Consider the following 6,478-nt stretch of genomic DNA (forward strand, 5'->3'; position numbering starts at 1 on the left):
AAAACGAGTTTTAATGACTCCAACCTAAGTGTATGTAAACTTCCGACTTCAACTGTATATGTAAAAAATGGCATCAAATAAAATTATATTTTTCACATGCTTTGTAAACAATAGGTGTAGACTAACAGTGACATGCTTACTTACAGGCCCTTCCAAACAATGCAGAGAAAATAATAGGAAAGTAATCACAAGAAATAAATACACAAGTAACGATAACTTGGCTATGTACACTGGGCACTAGTACTGAGTCGATGTGCAGGGGTATGAGGTAATTGAGGTAGGTATGTAAATATAGGTTGGGGTAAAGGCAACAGGATAGACAATAAGCAGTAGCAGCAGGGTATGCGATGAGTCAAGAGTTAGTGCAAAAGGGAGTCAAGGCAGACAGTCTGGGTAGCTATTTGGTCAACTATTTAGCAGTCTTATGGCTTAGGGGAAGAAGCTGTTCAGTGTCCTGTTGGTTTCAGACTTACATTGGTACTGCTTGCTGTGCGGTAGCAGGGAGAACAGTATATGACGTGGGTGGCTGGAGTCTTCAACTATTTTGGGCCATCCTCTGACACCGCCTGGTATAGAGATCCTGGATGGCAGGGAGCTCGGTCCCAGGGATGTACTGGGCCGTACGCACTACCCTTTGTAGCGCCTTGCGGTTGGATGCCAAGCAGTTTCCATACCAAGCAGTGATGCAGCCAGTCAAGATCCTCTCAATCAGTGATGTAAAGTTCTTAAGTAGTACTAACTAGTTTTTGGGGGTATCTGTACTTTCCTTTACTATATATATTTTTGACAACTTTTACTTCACCACATTCCTAAAGAAAATAATGTACTTTTTACTCAATATATTTTCCTTGACACCCAAATGTACTTGTTACATTTTGAATGTTTAGCAGGACAGGAAAATCGTCAATTTCACACACTTATAAAGAGAACATGTGGTCATCCCGACTAAACACAAATGCATATTTTGTAAATTAGCATATCCCTGGCTATCAGTCAATTTTTCAAACAAGAAAATGGTGCCGTCTGCTTTGCTTATTATAAGGAATTTTAAATTATTATTATATTATTCATTGGTGAAAAAAGTATCCAATTCTAATACATGAGTAAAAGATACCTTGATAGAAAATTATTTCAGTAAAGTCACCCAGTAAAATACTACTAGTAAAAGTCTAAAAGTAATTGATTTTAAATACAATTTAGTATCAAAAGTAAATGTAATTGCTCAAATGTACTTAAGTATCAAAAGTACAATTGCCTCCCAAGTGGCGCAAAGATCTAATGCACTGCATGGCAGTGCTTGAGGTGTCACTACAGCCCCGGGTTCGATCCCAGGCTGTCACAGCCAGCCGTGACCGGGAAACTCATGAGGCGGCACACATTTGGCCCAGCGTCATCTGGGTTAGGGGAGGGTTAGGACGGCTGGGATTTCCTTGTCCCATCGTGCTCAAGCGACTCCTTGTGGCGGGCCGGGAGCCTGCAAGCTGACTTCGGGCGGCACATTGGTGCGGCTGTCTTCCGGGTGAAGCGAGCAGTGTGTCAAGTAGCAGTGCAGCTTGGCAGGGTCGTGTTTTGGAGGACGCATGGCTCTCGACCTTCGCCTCTCCCGAGTCCGTAGGGGAGCTGCTGCGATGGGAGAAGACTGTAACTGCCAACTGGATATTACGAAAAAAGGGGTAAATAAATAAAATAATAATGAAGAAAGTACAAGTATAAATCATTTCAATTCCCTACCATTAAGCAAACCAGACAGCATCATTTCATTTTTTATTTTTTTATTGATGGATAGCCAAGGGCACACTCCAACAAACAATTTACAAACAAAATGTGTGTTTAGTGATTCCGCCAGATCAGAGGCAGTAGGGATCACCAGGGTTATTCTCTTGATAAGTGTGTGAATTGGGATGAAAAAAATAATGTCCCGCTAAGCATGGAAAATGTAACGAGTACTGTTGGGTGTCATGGTGGGATACAAAGTACATTATTTTCTCTTGGAATGTAGTGAAGTTGTCACACCCTGATCCGTTTCACCTGTCCTTGTAATTGTCTCCACCCCCCTCCAGGTGTCGCCCATCTTCCCCATTATCCCCTGTGAATTTATATCTGTGTTCTCTGTTTGTCCGTTGCCAGTTCGTCTTGTTTGTCAGGTCAACCAGCGTTTTTTCTCAGCTCCTGCTTTTCCCCTCTTATTCTTGCCCTCCTGGTTTTGACCCTTGCCTGTCCTGACTCTGAGCCCACCTGCCTGACCACTCTGCCTGCCCCTGAGCCTGCCTGCCAACCTGTAATTTTGCCCCACCTCTGGATTGTTGACCTCTGCAGACAGACCCTAGCCAGCTGTGTAACGCCATCTCCACCCAGGGAGCTACCATCGATAGGCACGAGGAATTCCTTCGTGGCCTTGTGGAGAGCCGAGCACCTGTCCTGTTTCTAGCTCAGTGTGCCCTCGTCTTCGAGCTTCAGCCCTCCTCCTTCCCCTCAGATCGCTCCAAGATAGCCTACCTCATCATGCTGATGCCATGTGGGAATAACAGCCGGCCACATGCGGTAGTCTGGAGGGGTTCGTGGGAGAAGTGAGGAAGGTTTTTGATGCCAAGCTAATCCAGCTTCCGCAGGACTCCCGCAGTGTAGCTGATTATGCGGTGGATTTCCGCACATTGGCAGCGGAGAGTGCTTGGAATCGAGGCACTATTCGATATGTTCCTGCACTGCGTCTCGGAGGTTAAGGACGAGCTTGCAGCCCAGGAGTTACCTACGGAGCTCGATTCCCTCATCGCTTTGATAATCCGTATCGATGGGTGATTAGGGGAATGACGGAGGGAGAGAAAATTGGATTTTGCTCGCACGCCCAGGGATCCCACCTTGCCTCCGAGTCATCCCGGAAGCTCCCAACGGTCTCGTTGCCGAGTGAACCCGAGGCTTCCCGACCTGCTCCGAGGGCTGCCGAAGATGGCCGAGACACCGCTTCCCGAGCCAATACCAATAGGCAGAGCTGGGCTGTTGCCAGCGGAACGGCAATACAGGATCGACATAAAGAGTTGTCTGTATTGCGGGACTCTTGGTCATTTCGTGTTCTCTTGTCCTTTTAAAAAGACCAGGCTCACCGGTAGGAGTACTCTGGAGGGCAAAGCAAGGGAAGCAGGAACATTCTCCACATGGCCCTCCAGAGTACTAACTCCTACCGGTGAGCCATATGGAGAATGTTCCTGCTTCCCTTGCTTGCACCCTTTTTCATGGCATTCTGCTGTGGGGAGACCAGTCCAAATCTCTCCGGGTTCTCATTGACTCTGGGGCCGACGAGAGCTTTTTGGATGCTACGCTGGTGTCCGAGCTGAACATCCCCACTCAGCCGCTCTCCATTCCCATGGACGTTAGAGCGCTGGATGGACACTCTATAGGCCGGGTCACCCACAACACCACTCCATTCAACCGTGTGTCAAATAAAATTTTATTGGTCACATACACATGGTTAGCAGATGTTAATGCGAGTGTAGCGAAATGCTTGTACTTCTAGTTCCAACTATGCAGTAATATCTAACAAGTAATCTAACAAATTCACAACAACTACCTTATAAACACAAATGTAGAGGGATGAATAAGAATATGTACATATAAATATATGGATGAGCGACATCGTGCGGCATAGGCAAGATGCAGTAGATGGTGTAGAATACACTATATACATATGAGATGAGTAATGTAGGATATGTAAACATTATTAAAGTGGTGTTATTTAAAGTGACTAGTGATCCATTTTTAGTGGCCAGAGATTTGAGTCTATATGTTGGCAGCAGCCTCTCTATGTTAGTGATGGCTGTTTAACAGTCTGATGGCCTTGAGATAGAAGCTGTTTTTCAGTCTCTCGGTCCCAGCTTTGATACACCTGTACTGACCTCGCCGTATGGATGATAGCGGGGTGAACAGGCAGTGGCTCGGGTGGTTGTTGTCCTTGATAAATCTTTTTGACCTTCCTGTGACATCAGGTGGTGTAGGTGTCCTGGAGGGCAGGTAGTTTGCCGCCGGTGATGCGTTGTGCAGACCTCACCACTCTCTGGAGAGCCTGTGGACCATTTCAGTTTGTCCGTGATGTGTACTCCGAGGAACTTAAAGCTTTCCACCTTCTCCACTACTGTCCCGTCTATGTGGATAAGGGGGTGCACCCTCTGTTGTTTCCTGAAGTCCACGATCATCTCCTTTGTTTTGTTGACGTTGAGTGAGAAGTTATTTTCCTGACACCACACTCCGAGGGCCCTCACCTCCTCCCTATAGGCCGTCTTGTCGTTGTTGGTAATCAGGCCTACCACTGTAGTATCGTCTGCAAACTTGATGATTGAGTTGGAAGCGTGCATGGCCACGCAGTCATGGGTGAACAGGAGAGGACTGAGAACGCACCCTTGTGGGGCCCCAGTGTTGAGGATCAGCGGGGTGGAGATGTTGTTTTCTACCTTCACCACCTGCGGGCGGCCCATCAAAAAGTCCAGCACCCAGTTGCACAGGGCGGGGTCGAGACCCAGGGTCTCGAGCTTAGTGACGAGTGGTACTATGGTGTTAAATGCTGAGCTGTAGTCAATGAACAGCATTCTTACATAGGTATTCCTCTTGTCCAGATGGGTTAGGGCAGGGGCGATTGCGTCGTCAGTGACACTATTGGGGCGGTAAGCAAATTGGAGTGGGTCTAGGGTATCAGGTATGGTGGAGGTGATATGACCCTTGACTAGTCTCTCAAAGCACTTCATGATGACAGAAGTGAGTGCAATGGGGCGATAGTCATTTAGTTCAGTTACCTTAGCTTTCTTCGGAACAGGAACAATGGTGGCCATCTTGAAGCATGTGGGGACAACAGACTGGGATAGGGATTGGTTGAATATGTCCGTTAACACACCAGCCAGCTGGTCTGCGCATGCTCTGAGGACTGGGCCTGCAGCCTTGTGAGGGTTAACATGTTTAAATGTTTTACTCATGTTGGCCACGGAGAAGGAGCCCACAGGCTTTGGTAGCGGGCCGTGTCAGTGGCACTGTATTGTCCTCAAAGTGAGCAAAGAAATTGTTTAATTTGTCTGGAAGGAAGACATCGATGTCCGCGACGGGGCTGGTTTTCTTTTTGTAATCCGTGATTGACTGTAGACCCTGCCACATATGTCTTGTGTCTGAGTCGTTGAATTGCGACTCTACTTTGTCTATCTACTGACACTTTGCTTGTTTGATTGCCTTGTGGAGGGAATAGCTGCACTGTTTGTATTCGGTCATGTTTCCGGTTGCCTTGCCATGATTAAAAGCGATGGTTTGTGCTTTCAGTTTTGCGCAAATGCTGCCATCAATCCACGTTTTTTGGTTAGGGAAGGTTGGTAATAAACTCGCTCACCGAGTCAGCGTATACATCAATGTTGTTGTCTGAGGCTATCCAGAACATATCCCAGTTCACGTGATCAAAGCAATCTTGAAGCGTGGAATCCAATTGGTCAGACCAGCGTTGTATTGACCTGGTGGGAGGGGAGCGCTTTGTATGCATCGCGAAATTTAGAGTTGCAGTGATCCAGAATGCTACCAGCTTGTGTCGCGCATTGGATATGCTGATAGAATTTGGGAACTATTGCTCTTAGGTTAGCTTTGTTAAAATCCCCAGCTATAATAAATGCAGCCTCAGGATTTATGGTTTCCAGTTTACATAGAGTCCAGTGAAGTTCTTTCAAGGTCGATGAGGGATCTGCTTGGGGTGGAATTACACAGCTGTGGCTATAATCAAAGAGAATTCTCTTAGAAGATAATGTGGACGGCATTTGATTGTTAGGAATTCTAGGTCAGGTGAACAAAAGCACTTGAGTTCCTATATGTTGTTATGATTAACGACTCATGGTGTAATCACAAGGCATAGACCCCGCCCTTCTTCTTACCAGAGAGATGTTTGTTTCACGCGATGCGTGAAGAAACCAGGTGGCTGTACTGACTCTGACAACATATCCCGAGTGAGCCATGTTTCTATGAAACTGAGAATGTTACAATCTCTGATGTCTCTCTAGAAGGCAACTAATTTCATCCACCTTGTTATCTAGAGATTGGACATTGGTGGATGGTGTGCTCGCCTTCTGAGTCGGACCAGTAGGTCACTTCGTCTGCCTCTCCTGCGGCGACCGCGTTGTTTTGCGTCGGCCTCTGGGATAAGACCGCATGTCCAGGGTGGAGGTCCGAACAAAGGATCTGCTTCGGGAAAGACGTATTCCTGGTTGTAGTGATGGTAAGTTGACATCGCTTTTATATCCAATAGTTCTTCTCGGGCTGTATGTATAAACACTTGAGATTTTCTGGGCTAACAATGTAAGAAATAATACATAAAAAACGAATAACTGCATAGTTTTCTAAGGACCTGAAGCGAGACGACCATCTCTGTCTGAGGCCCTCTTGCATTTTTTGTCAGGGAACCACAGCGAGGCTATCCAGTTCCTGCTCATCAAATCCCCTCAGATTCCCATGGTATTGGGATTCTTCT

This window comes from Salvelinus namaycush, chromosome 16, assembly GCF_016432855.1.
Source record: "Salvelinus namaycush isolate Seneca chromosome 16, SaNama_1.0, whole genome shotgun sequence".
Lineage (NCBI taxonomy): Eukaryota > Metazoa > Chordata > Actinopteri > Salmoniformes > Salmonidae > Salvelinus > Salvelinus namaycush.